Source organism: Dermacentor variabilis, chromosome 1 (assembly GCF_050947875.1).
Source record: "Dermacentor variabilis isolate Ectoservices chromosome 1, ASM5094787v1, whole genome shotgun sequence".
NCBI lineage: Eukaryota > Metazoa > Arthropoda > Arachnida > Ixodida > Ixodidae > Dermacentor > Dermacentor variabilis.
In genome coordinates this window covers 229,813,967-229,835,297 of record NC_134568.1, presented here as the reverse complement: position 1 = coordinate 229,835,297, position 21,331 = coordinate 229,813,967, and the positions used below count along the sequence as shown (strand labels likewise).

The following is a 21,331-nucleotide window of genomic DNA, read 5'->3' as shown; positions in this document are numbered from 1 at the left end:
ATTGCTCTCGGTGTGATCTGCACCTCACGTGCTGGCGCTCATAACCGCGCTATTATAGCCCAACCTTCTTGTGATTTGTTTGTAAGTGCTTGTTAACAAGATATCCAAGGAATGCTCTGGGCATTTGTGAAGTTTTTAATGCTGAAACTTTAAAACCTCGTATTAACGAAATTCGCGATTTAACGAAGCTTTTAGCTGCAAGTACAACTTCAACTTCGTTATATCGAGGTTTGACTGAAGTAACATTGGCAGCCAATGTAGACACTAAGGAGAAAATGTTCAAGCTTGTTCAGGTCGAGTTTATTAACACTACATGACTAATTTGGGGCACTCATAAACACAACCCAATCCTCTGATTCACATCACAAGGAAATTACAAAGACGCTTGACTAATTCAAAGTTCCAAATAAAGGGAAACGGCAGATGGTGTGGCACACAATAACTGCCTCAGAAATGCGAGATGACATATGAGTCATCTGATACATTCAGTATCAGAGGCCATTGTTTCCGGAAATTTGCAAAAGGCAAAGCAGTGAAACAATTAAGCCAGTATGAATCCTTTATTGCTTCGTTTAACCTTAGGGTGGAAAAATATGACAGTTTTTACTTTTACACAACTTTTACACGAGGCATCACAATCAGAGACAGTAAAGACCGTGCTTGAATGACTAGCTTGCAAGTATCTGCCACCGGGCAACTCAAGTGATGAAGACTATCCACCTTACAAACGCTCATCTTGCCTCGAGCTAGATAACTCCTTCAAGGCATACGAAGTAAGGGAAGCTCTCCAGAATCTCAATGGCCGGTTGGCCCCTGGTCCTGTTGGCATTGCCAACTGGGCCCTCAGAAACCTGGACGACTGCTCTATAGAATGGTTGACAGAGGAGATCAATGGAATATGGGAACGGGGGGTTGTCCCAGAGTCCTGGAAAATGGCCCCGGTCATCCTCATTCCAAAGCCTGGAAGACCCCCGAGTCTCTCAAACCTCAGACCCGTTTTCCTCACTTCCTGCATGGGGAAAGTGACGGAACATGTCATACACAATCGAATTTCCAAGCACATCGAGAAACAAGGATTGTTTCCGTATGACATGATCGGCTTTCGTCCGGCCCTGTCAACGCAAGACGTGATGAAGCTCAAGTGTCAAATCACTGACAACACCACAAGAGATATAAGAGGCATCTTAGGCTTAGACCTGGAGAAGGCCTTTGACAATGTATCCCATGCTCACATTCTGAATTCCATCTCGGAGCTCAATTTGGGAGACACCTTCCACAGACACATAAGCTCATTCCTCAGGGATCCCAAGGCCACGCTCAAGATCGGTGACCTAAAGTCCGACAATTTCAGTTTGGGCCCCAGAGGCATGCCACAAGGAGCGGTAGTCTCACCACTGCTTTTTAACATCGCCACGAAGAAACTATCGCAAAGGCTCTCCAACATAGAAAGGATCAATCATATGCTCTACGCTGATGATATCACAATCTGGTGCACCGGAGGAAGCGAAGGAGCTGTTGAATCAGGCTTACAGGAGGCTCTAGATCAAACAGAGATGTACCTGGAAAATGCAGGGCTTAGATGCTCCCCGAGCAAGTCCGAGCTCCTCCTCTACAGGCCAGTCAGGAGAGGTCACAAACCTAGAGGCTGGAAACCGTTGTCTGAAATAAACATCAAACTCCACACTAAAAGCGGCTGTACCATCCCCAGAGTAGACACCATTCAGGTCCTTGGCATGTTCATCGAATCCAATGGCAGTAATAATATGACATTCAACAAGCTCACAGCCAAGACTGAGAACATGATCAGACTCATCAACGGAGTCTCGTATAGGCGTGGAGGCCTAAAGGAAGACAACCTCCTCAGGTTGTTCCACGCCTTCCTCATGAGTCATATAGTTTATGTGGCAGCCATGCACAATTGGTATAACTCCGAGAAGAAACGATTAAACACGCTCATCAGATAAAGTATCAAAAAAGTACTAGGCATTGCGTTACGGGCGAGCACAGAGCTCCTTATGCAACTAGGACTGCACAACACACTGGACGAAATAATCGAGGCACAGGAGTCAGCCTAACTGTCCCATCTATCCTGCACCCAGCTGGAAAGAAGATCCTGGCAGTTCTTGGGATCAACCCTATCCTCATGGAGGAGTGCAAATATGAAATCTTAGAAGATCAAAGAAACAACATACAAGTCGCACCATTTCCCCGTAATGTTCATCCTCAACACAACGTAGGCAGATGCCAGGCAAAACTCCTCGCCCTCCTCAAGTGTACCAAAGACGATCCCTACTCTGCATGTTTTGTCGACGCAGCCCAATATGGACAGTCATCTAACTTTGCCATTGCCCTCGTTGATCACAATGGACAGATAGTGAATGTGGCTTCCCTGAAGTGCTCAACACCAACCAGAGCGGAGCAGGTCGCAGTTGCTATAGCACTCCTAGATAACAGCAGATCACAAATCTTCACCGATTCGAGATCGGCGGTCAGGGCTTTCGCTTCAGGATTCATCGCTGAGGAGGCTCACGAGATTCTCAAGAACAAGATGATCTCTCCGCACACAATCACGTGGTTTCCGGCGCACCTCGACCTCCAGCTAGACTCCTTTCCCAATCTCAATGGCATCGCCCACTTCCAAGCGTGCGCACTAACCCACCGCGCGGGAGCAGGGTCGAGCTCAGACTCCAGGGTTCTCGAGTTTCAGGACACTCTTACCACTTTCAGCGAAATCACTACCCACTATCACCTGGCTAGGAGGACTTATCCCCCCCCCCCCCTCATAGCAAACTGGCTAGACCTCTGGCGTCCACTTTACGCATGCTTCAGACTAAGTGCTATCCAAACCTAGCCCTTTTCTATACGATCACTCCAGAGGCTTTTAGCTCTACTTCCCCCGACTGTGGGGCTGTCAGCAATCTCGCACACATGCTCTGGCGATGCCCCTCATTATGGGGACCCAATCAAATCACGGAAGAATGGAGCTCAGCCATCCAGAGCTCAGAACTTTCACGCCAAACTTGGGCTGTCCAGAGAGCCCACGATGCGGCGGTTAGGCTCAGCCTACCAGTCCCCACGTGGGAGCGGCCCGCAGCTCTGCCCTAGGGCAAAGCTTCTCAGGACCATGTAAATAAAGTTCTTTGTCTGTCTGTACTTGTTTTCATCTCATTAAAACTTTCAAATAAAAGTGGATGAGCCCTTTTTCTGTGCGACTGTGTTGCTTCTTGTCTGACTTTATCATAATGATCACAGAACATTGAATACTCAATTAAGTATTCCAAAACAAAAAAAATCACCACCCAAGCACTCTGTACAGATGGTTAACCAGCGAAACTGAAACGATGTGCGGCCCCGATGTTTACCACTGGGTCCCGACGGTTCTGTAAACGCCGGCTTGGTAGGCTGCTGGATCATCGGTACACAGTTGAAGCTCGCGCTCGGCTGCACGAGCCTGTTCTTGTGCCCGGGCTGCAGCTTCGGGACGGCGTAGACGAGCTCATTCCCGGTTCTGCTTGCGGTGTTGCTGATCAAAAGCAGCCTGCTCCTCAGGAGCAGGCACATAACCAGAATTTTTTTTCGGGGGAAGGGGGCCCCACAACCCAAGGTAACTTTTCTACACAAATGAGGGGGGCGGGGATGTACCTTTACTAGTAAAATGCGAATAATGCCCACCATTCGCCATAAAGATGCGTAAACCAGCAAAAGAGAATTGAAGCAAAGTGTACCTCACAGGTATGCCTATGAGATACACCTCTCCTTTAGTTGGCAAACACGGAACCACATTAAATAGACTCGCGCATGACAGAAGCGCAGGAAGAACACTGCCAAGAAAAAGTAAACAAGCGAAAGTCTAAAATAAAGATTTGTATTAGCGTTTTTCTAATTAGTTCCTGAAGAATTATATATATATATATATTTGCAGAACAATCACAGTTCTTTTGGATCCCTTGTTTACTGCTCTACCAATTTAAGCGTCAAAACCAACTCGTGTTCTTAGTTGGGAAGTTGCGTAACGACACGTGGTCATCAGTCCCGTGCAACCGCGCAGAGCGCAGGACGCTGCGGTTCTAGACGTACTGCAACCACTGCGGAAGGTTTAGAAAAAACAGCCACGTTAGCATAGCAGAGAAGTGGCTATTTCAGGTGGCTAGACTGATAACTGTAGAATCGTCATTCAAAACACACGGAATTATTCTCCGCTTCTGGCGGCGTTTTCTCTACCTCTTTAAAATTTTTTTTAAAATTGAATTTTATTCCTCAACAAGAAAAAGTTGCGAGGAGGACAGGTAAAAGCTGTAAGAACGGCTTGAGGAGCCCTGACCCCTATCACAAGGGGAAGCATAAAAGCGTGCGGCTAAGGGAGTACGACTTACTAAGGAGAAAACACTTACAGGAGTTTTAAAATGTCACTTGAAAAGAGGATTATACAGTAGTCAAAGAAATAGGAAATCATTGTATCACATCATTATACAAACATTAAACGCAGTTGTTTTGGTGATGTACTTGATATGTCAATCTTATTTGCTTTTATAATGTGGTTTAGAAGTGTAGGCAATTGAAATTTTAACATCTGATTTTTGTAATTGGTAGAAGCGTCATTCAAAACACACAGAATTATTCTCCGCTTCCAGTGGCGTTTTCTCTACCTCTTTAAATAAAAAGATGTTGATCTATAAATATTTTCACAAACAATGATTAAATTTGTTAATTTTCGCTTTTATTTCCTGTTTGGCTGTCGCCTTAGTTCTCTTTCTTAGTAGATCGCTTAATTTCTCAACTCCTCGCGACTCTTGTTTCCAGTTGCCAATTTTGCAAGAAAAGTGCTGTAAAATTAGGGAAAAGCCATTCTAGGTAACGAGTGACAGTCATATTGTTTATGGGTTTAACGGTTATTGCAGGGTCTGATGATGGACGCTGTTCCGCATTATTTTATTTTCCACCTGATCTAATCCATACAGCAGGTATATGGTGCTGAGGATCTTTCAGCGTCGCGGTGAGCCGTCACTCGATGAAATAATGAAGCAAACGAAGAAGTTAAACGTAACTGGCGTTTTCTCCGGCCGCAACTCGTTCCATGAGCATACACACAAGCTGACTATGAACCGAATCTCTTTCCTGGTCCCTGGATCAGTTTAAACAAAGAAGGTTGAACTAACGAAACAACAGCGATGCCCGTGATCGTTGAATAGATGGTGACAGAAAGTGAGAGAGGCATAAAGAAGAGAAGCCCCCGATCTGCACCACTAATGTATCGCAGGTAGAAAAGGAAAGCCGAATTAAAAATAACTAAACACGGCAGATGGCCAAATATATATATATATATATATATATATATATATATATATATATATATATATATATTGTTATTTAATGTTTCTTCTGAGGTGGGATGAGGAAACGGGTGGGGAACAGGGGTATTGAGTAGAGGTCACACACTCATTCACTCACACACAGGCCTCAATGTGGCCGCACAAGGTTGGGGTGGGAAGTAGAAGCAAGGGGACGAAACGCTATAACTGTCTTTCAAGTCACTGCAACGGCACTGGGCAAAAGTGGAGGTGGGAAAAGGAAAGCTAGGCGCAAGCACTGCCAGAGGCGAGAAATGCCACTGAGGAACGCGTCCCGCAAAAGGTGAAGCGAGAGGCACGGCTTAGAACCGTACAGCCACGCGACGCAGAGACGGAGAGGCAGACAGCCGTTGATGACGTGCGAGGCGGTAAGGAGCGTCCGCCGTCGCCACCGTGGCAGTGCAACACCCTCTAGAGAACAGTCCTAAACCGGAAAGGGACAGGACTAGCCCAGCGCTTGGCGAAGGGGGTGGACGACTTGCGCGAGCTATCCCTTCAGGTGCAGATCGTGGTGTGCACGGTGCCTGAGGTGCCTGTACGTGACGGTCACGTATAAAGAGCCATGGTGGCTGCTTATGAGGCGATATGGAAAATGAGCTGAGAGAAAGGCTTCGAGGTTGTCGAAGTAAACAGGGAAGTGAGAAGGTGTGGGGGTTTTAAACAAGACGGGATCCACTTCAATTACAGGCTTGCACGAGAAGTGGGCTGGTGACTTGGTGGTCGCGCTGTTACTTTTTCCGTGGCCCACGGGCGCTCAGGAGGCCAGAGTAGGTAGTAATGAAGGTCCCCTAGGGGAACCTCAGAAGAGCATCGCCGTCGATAACAGAAAAAGGAGGAAAGCAAGAAAGGGAGCTCGCCATGCAATAGGCTACATAAACATGCAGGGTGGAAAAAGAAAGGAAAAGTGGGCAGAGATTGAAGAGCATTTAAATAGAGAACAAATAGGAGTGTACGCAGTTACAGAAACGCACCTTAGAGACTCAGAAGAGCCGCCAGTGATTGAGAATTATGTTCGGGAAGGGTGCAACAAAACTAAGTCGGAAAGAAAGGGAGGGGGAGTCGGAATGCTCATCCATCAGGGAGCCAAATGGAAAAGAGTAAATTCAAAATGTCAAGAGCATCTTTGGTTATCAGGCACAATGAGTGGGAAAAAAATTGGCTGGGCGTCACATATTTGTGGACCGGAAATAATTGCACAGAGAAGAATAAAGAGTTGGTGGAATGCATAAGCGCTGACATTAAAGGTTTCGGGAATGAAGCTGAAATTATCCTAGTAGGTGACATGAATGCCCACATACAGGATTTAGATGGCTATATCAACAACTGGAAGTCAATGCTAGATCTTTGTGAGCAACATAACCTTCATTATCGTGAATACAGGGCCTAAGTGGGAAGGGCAGATCACGTGGCAAGTGGGAAACAGGCAATCAACCATAGATTACTGTCTGATGACAGAAGGAATTAATGATAAGTTGAGAGAAACGGTCATTGATGAGGAAAGGTATAGCAGCATAGGGAGTGAAGATAAATGCATCATTTTGAAAATGGGATATGTAGTTAGGAAAGAGAGCAAGGAGTGCAAAATGCCCAGTCCAAATTTGAACGCGGAATAAACAACAAATATGGCCACTAGAGTCCAGGACGAACTTGGCAAATGACCAAATAAAGAGTGGGAATATAGTGAGCTTCTAAGTGTGATAAAGACAGAAATACAGAAAAAGAAACAACATGTTCGTTGGAAAGAAAAAAAGAAACTGAAAAGCTGGTGGAACAGGGACATACGAGAAGTGATTGTTGTATGACAGAAAGCATCCAAACAGCACAGGCAGGCAAAGAAGGCGCAGTTGCCACAGGATGAAGTAGCCAGTAAATGGTAAATATACTGGTGCAAGCAAAATTAAAAGGTGAAAGTGAACATTGGTTGTCAGAAATACGTGAGAAAAAGAAGGCCGCACCTAGAATATTTTGGAACCACATGAAATTATTAGGCAGGAAGTCAACAATACAACAACATATCCTAGACGAAGATAAAAACAGACTGGCAGGAGAAGCAGCAATACATTACATCTGAAAAATCCGAATCGCCGAATCTCTGAAATCCGAAAAAAGCCAAATCTTTCCAAGGCAATGTCAAGGTTGTATCTGAAGAAAAAAAGAACATGACAGAGACCTAGGTGGAAAAGGAGCTGGTGCTGACAAATTTCAACTGGAAGAAAGCCAAAGAGGAAATTCCTATGCACATAGCCACAGGGCTAGACGAGGTTTCTGTTAGGCTGATTAATGAACTAGGACCAAAAAGTAAGGAAACTCTGGTGAAAGCAGTAGGAAAAACTTTAAAAGATAGACGAATACCAGACAGTTGGCAAACAAAGTAGAATGAATTTAATTTATAAAGGTAATGGGGAGAAAGAGAGAATTCACTCGTATAGGCCATTGACCATTACATCGGTAATATATGTACAGGCTAGCAATGCAGGCAATCAAATTAAAGTTTGAAGCATGGGCAGAGAATAATGACATTTTGGGAGAACTTCAGAATGGCTTCAGAATAGATAGACGTTTAGATGATAACTTATTTGTTCTTACTCAGTGTATTGAAATATCAAAAGTAGAAAGCAGATCATTATATGTGGCCTTTTTAGACATTACAGGAGCCTAAGACAATGCAGACCGTACCATTTTGTGGGATATTCTGGAAGGGGAAGGCTTAGGTGACGATTGCCTACAGATTTTGAGAGAGATTTACCAAGAAAATACCGTTTGCGTTGAATGGGAAGGGATGAGGAGCGAGGAGAAAGTTCGTATCAACAAGGGACTGAGGCAGGGGGTGCCCTTTATCCCCACTGCTGTTTATGAAGTACATGGTGAGGATGGAGTGGGCGCTAGAAGGAAGTAATATTGGCTTCAATTTCTCATAAAAACAGGCGGGTACAGTAGTAGAGCAGCAGCTTCCCAGTTTATTTTATGCGGACAATATTGTGTAGCTAGCTAACAAGCAAAGTGACTTGCAACATCTGGCTAATATCTGTGGACAGGAAGGCAACAATTTATGTTTGAAATTTAGTGTTGGAAAATCAGGTGTTATGGTATTCAATGAAAACAGTGAACAGACAGCAGCGATACAGGGCCAGGAAATACCTCTGGTAACAGATCATAAATACCTTGGTATATGGATAAACGAAGGCAATAGATATATGGAAACGCAGGAAAAAACAATAACAGTGAAGGGGAAGAGAAATGCAGCTATAATGAAGCACAGAGCGCTATGGGGATACAACAGGTACGAGGTGCTCCGAGGTATGTGGAAAGGTGTAATGGTTCCAAGACTTACATTTGGAAATGCGGTTGTTTGCTTTAAATCAGGGGTACAATCAGGACTTGATGTGAACCAAAGGACAGTGGGTCACCTCGCAATGGGCGCTCACGGGAAGACTAGAAATGAAGCTGTGCACGGTGATATGGGCTGGACTAGCTTTGAAGTGAGGGAAGCTCGCAGTAAAATTGACTATGAAGAACGACTGAGGAATATGGAAGAAAGTAAATGGGCTGGGAGAGTGTTGAGGTATCCATACAGGAAAAACATTGATTCACAGTGGAGGAAAAGAACTAGGAAGCTTACCAGCAAGTATGCGGCCGGTAGGGTGGGCAACACAGCAACAAAGAACGTCAAGCTGAAAGTCAGAGAGGCCGACACAATCTCATGGGTGGTGGCAATGGAAAATAAACCTGCCATGAGTAACTACTTAAGAGGAAAAAACGAAATCGGGAAAGAAACAATTTATGATAACTCAAAGGGAAGCTCATTACTTTTCAAAGCGAGATCGGGATGCCTTAGAACACGCACCTATAAAGCGAGATATAAGAAGGAAGAAGGTGCATGTGCTTGTTGCGGTAAAGCTAGGGAAACTATGGAGCATGTTTTATTAGAAAGTGAAGACGTCTACCCAGCGGTCGATTTAGGCACCACTGGCCTCCTTGAAGCCCTTGGGTTCAGCGAGAGCAGTGGAAAAGTAAACAGGTCTGCAATAGGGATTAGTAAGAGGCGATTGGAGGATTGGTGGAATAAAAGCAGGGAAACGACAAAAAACGGAGACTTACAAAAGCATAGTTTGCAATAGGGGATCAGAAAATTTGGTTGTGGGAGTTCATATTGTTTTTTTTTCTTTTTTACTGTTTAACCTAGGTAGGACATTAGGCAGTATAATAGCAAGAGCTTGGTGGCGCAACCTACTGCCCTGTTCCAAAGTGGACGCTCATAACATCCATCCATCCATCCAGAACTTGGGCAGTGCTGCGACAGTGGGAGAAGGGACGGCGAGGACGGAGTACACGGTAGCGGCGAGAGTCACCGCAACAGCGCTGGCGGAGGAAGGGGGAGAGAGGAGGAGGAAGAGGAGGAAAAACTTTATTTGCTCTAATTGATTAGAAATTAGCGGTGGCAGATGTGGTCGGCCGTCTTCACGGTCTTATTTCCCATCTGCGCAGGGTCGACGCCCCTATTCCAGGGCACCACTGAGGGTGGCTACTCGGTGAGCGTGCCTTACTTGTCCATGCTGGACTTTCGGGTCGCTGCTGGAGAGCACCCTCTCCCACTGCTCCGCACTCGGGTCTTTTATTTGAAGGAATTGTTGGTTCTGAACGCATTCCCATGTAATGTGGTATAAGCTGGGCTTGGCGCCGCACCAGGGGCAAATGTCTCTATACTGGGTTGGAAACATCTTGCTTAGTGTGTTTAGATTTGGGTATGTTCCTGTTTGCAGCCTCCTCCAAGAGGTTGCTTCATGCTGATTTAGGCTCTTGTGGGGTGGAGGGTATTTGATTCGAACCTCCTTATAGTAATTCAGAATGTCTGAGTAGCTTGGGTTGACTGGTATGGGTTCCTCAGGGTCGGTGCTTGTGGCCGCTCGGTTTGTGTGCTCTCGAGCTGCCTTGTCCGCCCTTAGGTTCCCTTCTATTCCAGCGTGTCCCAGTACCCAGAAAATTGTATGCCTGACTTTGTTGTTAGCCCTGCAGGAGCGGAGGATGTGAAGCGCTCTGCGTCCTATTCTGCCGTTCATGTAATTCCGACACATAGCTTGCGAGTCGGTGAGTATCGTTAAAGACCTTTCGGATCGGTAGCCCTCCACTGCCGCTAGAGCGACGGCTATTTCCTCAGCTTCCGTTACCGAGCAGTCCTTCATTGACGCGCTGCTGATCTCTTTGTAGTCCTGGCTTATTACTATCGCAGCTGTCTGTATTATGTTTGTGCCTCTTTGCTTGGCGTATACTGCAGCATCTGTGTATACTGTTGTGTTTTTTGTGGCCAGGTACTTTTCGACGTATTTCGCCCTTGCGTCCCTTCGCGCCGTGTGGAGGTTTGGGTCCATGTTTTTGGGTAGGGGGCTAACAGTGTATGTTTTCCGATATTCATCAGGAATCCCCTCCGTTCTTTTGGTTTCTTTGATTGATTCCGCAAAGCCTAGCCTTATTAGCAGTTCCCTTCCCGTTCTGGTCTGCTGCAGTCTCATGAGCTGTGCGATACTTTGGGCTTCTTTTAGTTCTTTGAAGGTGTTGCTTAAACCAAGTGCCATTAGTTTCTCTGTCGATGTATTGTTCGGCAGGTGAAGTGCTGTTTTGTACGCTTTGCGTAAAATTTTGTCCGCTTCTTGTATTTCCTGTTTGGTGCAGTTGAAGTACGGGAGTGAGTATGCGACCCTGCTGACCACCAGGTTGCCAACCAGCTTAAGTGTGTCTCCTTCTTTCATCCCATATCTCTTTTGTGACACCCGCATGATCATGCGTGCTATTTGGGTTGTTGACTGCTTGAGTGTTTCGGACATGACAGCCCGGCGGCCTACACACAGCAATACAAAGGGAAAGAAAACGAGCTGCTGGACAGGCCAATCACAAAAGAAGAGGTGTACGGGGCCATAAGAAGCGTAAAAAAGAATACAGCAGCGGGCGCAGACAAAATCAGAAATTCACTTATTCGAAACCTCGGGGACGAACTGGTGGAACAACTCACCGCCTTCCTCAACCAACACTGGGCTGCAGAAACGGTACCAGAGGAATGGAAACAAGCAGAGATTGTAATGATCCCCAAACCAGGCAAAAAGCTACAGGTAACAAACTTAAGACCAATCTCCCTCACATTGTGCTTAGGCAAATTATATGAGAGGATAGTAACCAAAAGACTACAACATTGCATGGAGGAAAACGAGCTATACCCCCATAATATGTTCGGTTTCCGATCCAAGCTTTCGACACAGGATGTCCTTCTCCAAATTAAACATGAGGTTCTCAGCAACATACCATACAACGGAGAACACGTTTTAATGGCACTAGACATAAAAGGAGCTTTTGACAATGTCAGCCACGCGGCAATCCTGGAAGGCCTTAACAGCGTAGACTGCGGGAAGAAAGTACACGGATACGTCAAAGCCTTCCTCTCCAATAGAACAGCAACAATAGGTTTGGGAGAGATCCGATCGCAAAAATTCCCCACACCAAACAAGGGGACACACCAAGGTTCAGTAATTTCCCCGATACTCTTTAACATCGCAATGATTGGCCTAGGGCATAAACTAAGCAAAATCGAAGGCATACAACACGCCATATATGCAGATGACATCACCATCTGGGCCACTAAAGGCTCGCTGTGCCAAAAAGAAAGCTATCTGCAAGAAGCAGCCACTGGCGTGGAAGAATACGTCGGGGAAAGAGGCCTTGAGTGCTCAACGGAGAAATCCGAGCTTCTGAGAATTACACGGGAGAGAGGTCAGGCGAGAACATGTGATCCGGCTTTGGAGGACGAGGGGAGAGCAAGGCTCGCGCCGTGCGCGAGTGATGGCGCTAGGAGCAGGCGCAGCTAAGCGACTCTAGGTGGAATCGGTCTCGACAGCCATCTTGTTTATGTATTGTTGTCTCTCTTGTAAATATTGTAAATACATCATTATAGGTGAATTCTGCAACATAACAATATCAGGAAAGGCAATGGTTCAGTGCTTAATTTTCCTGTACCGTATTTTCCGCTGTATAGTTGCGTTTTTCTTTCTGAATATTTTTGTTGGTGCGTCTTATTGAACGGTGCGATTTTTACACGCTTTCTTTTTTTTTTGGCAAAAACTGCTGTCAACATCGGATTGGATGCGATGGCCACGTGAAACGTGCTGGGTTAACCTCCTCTGGCAGCTACGGGTTGTTATGCGTTATGGAGGTACCGGGTTCCGCTCGTGATCGAGTTGCTGAGCACCGCGCAAGATGGATGGAGCCCAGCAATGCAAGCAGCGGCAGGCCAACCACGAGTCGACCGACTCCAAGGTCGTCACATCTACAGATCGCTTTCAAGATACAGTGCGCGCCGCTGCACAAACTACACAGTTGCTACCAGAGCACAAGGCAACCCCCTCTCTTTTGCGCTGCCTTCCCGCTCTCCTCTCTTGTGCGCGATTCGGCTCACCCTCACACATACAGCATACGGCGCATGAGGGACGACATTATCGCCCTTCGACTTTACAGGGAAGATCCGGTGACCACGACGGCAGAAATGCGCCTGGAGTGTCCATATCACTGCTACCGCACTTCTATAGGAATGGCACCGATATACTCTTGCATGTGACCCGCATTCATGATGTGAAAGGTCACTGCATTTTTTTTTTAAACTGGAGCTTTCTTTGCCTTTTCCTTCAACTTTTCCACTGTGGCTGCTGCTGTACGGCACACGGCGTCTGGGGGTGGTTCAGAGCATGTATATACAAGGAAGGAGCGTGGCAGAGAAGAAGAGGCTAGTGTTCCTGTATATGCTCAATACAGGGACTCTAGAAGAGACGCGAGGAACTTGTTTGGACCGCACTGCATCGAATGTGCACAATACCCTCTGGAGCTCCTGGGTCGTCGCCACATTAGCTTCTTGACAGCTGTAAGTATAAGTGACCCCCCCCCACAAGCGCTTACCTTTCTACCAACGTGGAAGTCCAGAGGGAAACTATAGTCGGATAGAAGTCTACAGTGAAGCCCCGCCCACGACCTCATAACCGCCAGCCACTGTTCCTTCACGAGAGTGCAAATAGTTCGTACTTCAAACTTTTTCTGTTACCTAAATATGGCTGTAAGCATAAAAATAAAATTATAAGCGCCTAATTTTGGACGTTTTCATTCGTCTATTATAGCGGAACGGTGAAAACCTAATTGTTTATTAAACTGAAATAAAATGCTTGCTTCTCTGCAACTATTTATTGCCGACTTTCACTTCAGTTAGCAGCGAAGTTTCATGAGTAAAACGGGGTCAGCAGTGAAGTGAACTGTACCGCGGGCTTCTGAAGAGTGAAATGCTCAGACTCCATATACTTTGTCCAATGTCTGCTGCACACCTCATCACTTCCGCCTATGAAAAGACTCTTCAAGAACAGCAGATGCTCCAGAGCTCCGGAGGTATCAAGCATGACACCATTTTGAAATGGTTTCATGACAACGATTTTGTTTGCTTCTGTGATTGGCTGGTGGAGTAACAACCCCACACGGTCCATGTGCCTTGGTTGCCAACTGCTGTTTTTTTCAGTTGTATCCTACTATAGAGACAACGGAAGAGATTGATTGATGATTGATTGATTAGTAGGGTTTTTTGGCGCAAGGGCCAGATGTGACCAAAGAGCGCCAAGTCGATGGTCTGTACTTCTGACTGATATATGGGTGTTAATTGCGGGGAGTAATGAAACACGGCTGTATAGTGGCCTAAAATATTCGCTAAAAAGCGCAGTATATGCATGTGGTGCGATGTGGCTGTAAAAGGGCCTAAAATTTATTTGCTCTAAAGTGCGTAAAATACAAGTATATACATAATATAAAAAAATGACTGTGATTGATCGTTTCTGCGATGACAATAGATGTTTCACAAGATGGGGATGGTCAGTAAATTATGTAAAATCTGTAGCACTAGTGCCTCCGCAAAGCCTTGAAAGCAAGGGCTGGGAGGCAGGTGCTCTAGAAAATGTTTTCATTGCAGCTACGACCTCCAGGTGGAGGCCGCGCTACAAGTAGCCTGGCCAAATCACATTTAGGGTGTCAGTTTCAAATAAAAAGTTGAATAGTGATTGAAAGGTAAAAAGGGGTTCATTGCTAAGAAAAAATGCTGGATGTAACGGTATGTGTTGGATATAAGCAGAGGGAAAGTGCTTTTTTCTTTCTGCCTCTATTTCAGTGCACTGGATAAGAACATGAATAACTGTAAGCCTGCTGCCACATTTGCTACATGTCGGTGGTTCGCTTCCCGTCAAAAGGTAGGAGTGAGTGGCGTACGTATGTCCTATTCTTAATCTACACAGAAGCACTTCCTTATGTCTTGTTGTTTTTTCAGTTATCCAGTTCCCTAATTTTGGCTTGATAACGTGTAGCTTATTCAATACTGCATTATCCCATTGGTCCTGCCAGTACTTCCTCAGTTTGTTGCGTAAGAAGGGCTTAAGTTCTTTTGCTGATATAGGTTTATTCATATCCGTTTCATTAAACGTGACTGACGTTGCACTTTCGTCAGCAGCTACATTGCCTTTTATGCCCCTATGGCCAGGTACCCAACATAGGATGATGTTCTGGTTGTACATTAATGCTAGGCATAGTTGTGTGTATAGTTCATTAAAAACAGGGTTCTTATGTTTTCGAAAACTCATTAAGGCCCTTATTACGCTTAATGAATCTGTGAAAATGATGGCCTTATTCAGATTTGTTTTTCTGATTTGCTTTACGGCTGAGAGTACTGCGTACGCTTCAGCCGTAAAAATACTTGTGTTAGGATTTAGAGTACCGGAGGTGGAAAAAACTGGCCCAAGAGCTGCATACGCGACACCAGCAGATGATTTAGAAGCATCTGTATAATACTCGGCACAGCAGTACTGCGCTTGGAGTTCGAGGAAGTGTGATAGTATATGTGCCTCAGGTGCATGTTTCGTTATTGCAACAAAAGAGATATCGCACTCCATGGTCTGCCATTCCCAAGGCGGTGGAAGGCGAGTGGGAGGCATTAAGATATTTTCTGGGAGATGGATGTTTGTTTCTTCTGCCATTGCTTCCAAACGTAGGCTCAAAGGAGTTCTAATACGTGGACGGTTACTGTAAAGTCTGGCAGCGGATAGGTCGCTAACAATGGAATGACATGGATGCTCGGTGTCTGATTTTACCTTAGTGTAGTATGAAAAACTTAAGAATGTTCTGTGTAGATGTAAGGACCATTCGTTCGCCTCGACGTACAAACTTTCAACAGGGCTAGTTCTAAAGGCGCCTGTTGCCAGTCGTATACCGAGGTTGTGGACTGGGTCGAGAATCTTTAGCGCACTCTCAGTTGCGGAGTGGTACACCACGGCTCCGTAATCGAGGCGTGATTGTACGAGACTCTTATACAGGCTCAGCAGACACTTCCTGTCACTGCCCCAGGTTGTTCGAGAGAGCAGCTTGAGGAGGTTCATGGTCTTGAGGCATTTTTCTTTAAGATATTTTAAGTGGGGGACGAAGTTAAGCTTTGTGTCCAGGATAACACCTAAGAATTTGTGTTCAGGGCTAACAGTTAGTCTTTCTCCATTAAGGTTAATATCGGGTTGTGGTAGTACACTTCTCTTGTTAGAAAACAGGACACATGTGCTCTTTTGGGGGTTCAATTTGAAACCATTCTCGTCCGCCCACCTTGAGAATCTATTCAAGCCAAGTTGTAGCTGCCTCTCGCAAATGCTAAGATTGCATGACCTGAACCCTATCTGTACGTCGTCCACATAGACGGAATAGAAGAGTGTGCGAGGTAATACGGTGTGGAGGGAATTCATTTTAACAATAAATAACGTACAGCTCAGTACTCCACCCTGCGGTACGCCTGTCTCCTGTATGAATGGTCGAGATTGCACGTTGCCAACTCTAACACGAAATGTCCTGTTAGAGAGATAGCTTTCAATTATTCTCAGCAGGTTGCCGCGAATGCCCATTGCAGAAAGATCCCGAAGGATCCCGAAGCGCCACGTGGTATCATACGCCTTCTCCATGTCAAGAAACACGGACAACACAAGCTGTTTGTGGACGAACGCTTCCCTGATATACATTTCCATGCGTACAAGCTGATCTGTCGTTGATCTGCCTTCTCTAAAGCCACATTGATATTGATCTAATTTCTTGTTAATTTCTAGATAATGTACCAGGCGACTGTTTACTATCTTTTCAAAAACTTTACATAAGCAGCTCGTCAATGCTATAGGCCTATAACTATTTGCCAAAGAAGGGTCCTTACCCTGTTTCAAAATAGGAATTATGATGGCCTCTTTCCAAGCAGAGGGAATGCGGCCGGACGACCATATAGAATTGTAGAGACAAAGAAGGGTTTTTTGTGTTTCAGGCGGCAGGTGTTTAAGCATTTCATATAGGATGCGGTCAGATCCGGGGGCAGATTGGTTGCAGCTGTTTAGGGCTGCCTGAAGCTCTGCCATGCAAAAGGGTCTATTGTATGCCTCGTATTGTGTGCTTTTCCTTTCTAATGGTTGTCCTTCTATTTGCCTTTTGTACCTTTGGAATGTTTCAGAGTAGTGCGACGAGCTGGATATCTGTTCGAAATGTGCACCAAGAAAGTTCGCCTGATCTTCCATGCTGTCGCCTTGAGTATTCACTAAAGGCAGAGAGTAAGACTGTCGACCCTTTATTCTATTAACTCTATTCCAAACCTTTGTTTCGTCAGTGTAGGAGTTAATGCCTGATATATACTTTCTCCAACTCTCTCTTCTAGCTTGTCGCCGCGTTCTTCGACCCTGGGATTTGACCTGCTTGAAATTGACTAGATTTTCTGCTGTCGGAGAATCCCGAAGTAAACCCCATGCCTTGTTTTGCTTCTTTCGCGCTTTTCGACACTCATCGTTCCACCATGGAAGACGGCGTTTTGTGGACAATCCACTTGTTACAGGAATACATTTGGAGGAGGTGTCAAGGAGAAAAGCCGTAAAATATTCAACCGCAGCGTCTATGCTTAAAGCACACATGTCGTCCCAGGATAAACAAGCAAGCTTTTTGAACGTTTCCCAGTCAGCCGAGTCAGTTCTCCAGCGAGGTAATTGTGGAAGGCATTCATTAGCGATAGGTGTGCTTAGAACTACAGGGAAATGATCACTCCCGTATGGGTTTTTAATAACTTTCCATTGAAAGTAAGGTAGAAGAGTAGGAGATGCTATGCTAAGATCTATTGAGGAGTATGTTTTGTTTGCCGTGTTATAATACGTGGGCTCCTTCCCATTCAAAAGACATGCACCTGAAGAAAAAAGGAACTGTTCAATCAAGCGACCTCTCGCGTCGCAGCGCGAGTCGCCCCATAGGTTGCTGTGCGCATTTAAATCTCCAAGCACAAGATATGGTTCAGGCAACTGATCTATTAGTGTTTGGAATTCTTGTTTGTGGAGCTGAAAATGCGGCGGTATATATAGGGAGCAGATGGTTATCAGCTTATTTAACAGTACAGCTCGAATGGCCACTGCCTCAAGGGTTGTTTGTAGCTGTAAGTGTTGACAGGCTATAGATTTGTCAGCTATGATGGCTACGCCGCCGGATGATGCGAGGGCATCATCGCGATCCTTCCGAAAAATAACATACTGACGTAGGAAGTGTTTGTGTTTAGATTTCAAATGAGTCTCTTGGACACACAGCACTTTAGGAGTTAGTTGATTAAGGAGTTCTTGGATATCATCGAGGTTGCAGAGCAGGCCTCTGATATTCCACTGAATAATCAGTGTATCCATATTAAAATAAATGTTGTGCTATGTGTCAAAGAGAATGAACTTGGTTTAGCTTATGTTGCCCTTTTGGGGCCCTGTAATTGGAGTTTTGTCTTTTTTGGAGCGATCGGCAAAATCGCGCCGCTCCTTAGGCGTCAACTGCGCCTTCTGACTTGGTGTTGTGTCCATGGCCTCTTGAGAGGCACTGGACAGCCGCTCTTGCGAGCGGTGTGTTTTCCGTGAAAGCCTTGTCTCGGAAGACAAGGCCTTGGAGCCCACCGTCCTGGTGGTTGGTGGGCTAGTCTTGACCTCGGAGCTGGACTGACTGGTGCCAGCACTAGCGGAGGCCTCAACTGTGGACAAATTCGGGAGAGGTAGGGCAGCCTTCGCTGCTCCCACCGTGGGGGCGGGTGGCGTTGCCGCACGCTCGCTACGCGTGGTGCTGGCGTCCGCCGAGTGCCGTTGTGGTACTGCCCCCCGACGTACCACTTCGGCGAAAGATGCGGTCTGTGTAAATGTTTGTGAGATGCGTTGCCTTGCTTCTCTGAAAGTTATGTTTTCTTTTACCTTTATTGTAATTATTTCTTTTTCTTTCTGCCAGACTGCGCATGATCGGGAATATGCTGGGTGACCACCATTACAATTACTACAATGGGGCTCAGCCTTACAGTCATCTGCAGAGTGGTCATTGATGCCACATTTTGCACATGTTAGCCGCCCTCGGCAGCTCTGGGAAGCATGACCAAACCTCTGGCATTTGAAACAACGTCGAGGGTTTGGGATGTATGGTCGTACTCTGAGTTTGGTATATCCAGTTTCTAATGTCTCTGGTAGTGTGCTAGAGCCAAAGGTAATAATCAGGTGCTTAGTTGGCAGTTCCTTGTTGTCACGTCTAATCTTTATTCTTTGTACACTTATTACGTTTTCATCTTTCCATCTTTCCAGGAGTTCTTCATCGGTCAAGTCCATCAAGTCTATGTCAGAGATTACGCCTTTGGCCGTATTCATGGTTCGGTGCGCTGTCACACTGACAGGGATGTCTCCAAGTTGTACAAGTTTTGTTAGCTTGTCGTGTTGTGCTTTGTCTTTTAGTTCTAGTAATAGGTCCCCACTGGCCAGCTTGGTGATCTTATAGCCGCCTCCAATGGTCTCTGCGAGATGCTTCGCGACAACGAATGGTGAAATTGTTCTTGCTTTCTTGTCAGGTTTGTCACTGTGGACAACGTGAAATTTGGGGAAAGTCTGAGTGCCTTTTAAAAAAAACTGAAACGTAGCATCGGTGTGCCCCCTTTTAGAGGGACGATCGGTACAGAAGGGGTTGGAAGTTCCCATGAAATGTGTTGTGTATTCAGCGACGATGCCAGTCACCCACCACCGAGCCCAACAAGGGGACACGGCAGGGTATGCGGTGAAGCAAACCCTACCATGCCAACTGTACATCGTCGCTATAACCACATATGTTATAACCAAGGTAGGTCATAGCACACCAGGTTAACCCTCGCCGCCAGGAATGTTGGAAGTTATCAGAAGAAAAAGAAGACAGGAAAGACTAAAAGTGAGAGGGAAAGACGAAGATGTGCGAAGTGAGAGACAGGAAAAGGCGACTGCCGGTTTCCTCCAGGTGGGTCAGTCTGGAGGTGCCGTCTATGCGAAGCAGAGGCCAAAGGGGTGTGTTGCCTCCGCCGGGGGGCCTTAAAGGTCCAAACACCCAGCATCGGCTCAACCCCCAGGATCCCCCTTTCCCCAGACACGGCTAAGCCGCGCACGGCTACACGCGGGAGGGTCCAACCCTCATGTGCTCGGGTCCGTGGTGTCGCAACACACCAAACGCCTGCTCACGCAGACGCCCCTGCGGGGAGACAACGGAAGAGACGAGGGGGGAGAGGAGGCAGAGATCGGGTAGAACCGATGCAGTCGCGAAACGAGTCGCGAAGCAGCCTTGCCACTCTTCGCTCCCAGTTCCCATATATACAAGGGAGGGGGGGGTGGGGTTGGAAGGTGACGTGAGAAGGCAAGAAAATGCTGGGTAAACTTAAGTTCAAGGCACGGTACGGTGCGTTTCTGCTATTTCTGAAAAATAAAACCATGCAAATATGTCTAGTGCACAACTTACCCAGGGCACGCAGAAGCAGAGCCGTATTAATTAAAGCGCATTGCAGGGTCTAGGCGACACAATGGAAGCGGTTACACGTTAAATCAACATTTCTGTGCCCGCCACAGCTTTGTGTCTATGGCATTGCTCAAGGCCGCAGATTTGACCGAGGTAGCCACATTTCGACGGGGCCGAAATAAAAAACGCTTGCGCACTTTGATTTAGGAACATGTTAAAGAACACCACGATGCCAAAATTAATCCGGAGTGCGCCACTATGGCCTGCCTCATCATCCGATTGTGGTTTTGGTACGTACAGCCCCATAATCCAGTTAAAGTTCAATCCTTCTGCCATGATGTGAAGTGCTATGTGAGGCAATGACAATGCTGAACACTCTCGGAGGTTATGAAATATGGCGCACACACGCCGCAAGCAAACACCTCTCCCTTTGTGTTTTATGTACCACGCAGACAAACAGCAGTGGTGCACGCAAGGTGACGTAACATCAACTCACCATCAACATCACCACTAATTATCATCAATCAAAGCAAACAGCACAGAAAGCTTTGTTTACTTCAATTCCCACAGTGCGTGGGATCTGCATAATTTTTTAAGATCGCTTACGAAATTAACAGGCATGTCTTATACACCGGTGCGACTTATAAACAATTTGTTTTGGAAAAGCTGTCGTTATGAGGGGGGATGCGACTTATAGACTGGAAAATACGGTATTTGCTTTTGCTGTCTCCTTGTAACGCTCTTTTGGTTGCATAATTTTATGAAGAGTAGTTTGTGTCAATGGACAATCTTGTTTACTGGTTACATGCCATGGTGTGTTATAAATAGCGAGAGTGTCCCCTCTATTCAGTTAGTGTGAATATTGTGAGACCCGAATGTTATTTTAAGTTAACCTGAAAATACATTAACAACTGCACTACCACAGTTTAATAGTAGCTATATGCCATGTAGAAAAAGAATTGGCAATGGTATTTGTCATGATGGTGTATATGTGCAACATTGGTTTTTAGAAGTCTGCTTCAAAGAGGAAAAAAAAGCCTGTAAGGTTAGCTGCATGACTTGCAAAAGAATGTACTGGGAACAGTTATTTGTTTATGCATACCTTGTTCAAACATATTGCCAAATGTTAAACTCTATGCATACACAATAAGTGAAACTGAGCGTAAACC

The 21,331-nt window shown here is 45.9% G+C and overlaps 1 protein-coding gene across 3 annotated transcripts in view; it reads right to left on the bottom strand.

Moving 5' to 3' along the window:
- eEFSec (eukaryotic translation elongation factor, selenocysteine-specific) overlaps positions 1 to 21,331 on the bottom strand; it is a 94,975-nt gene that overhangs the window by 26,607 nt on the left and 47,037 nt on the right. The window lies entirely within an intron of this gene.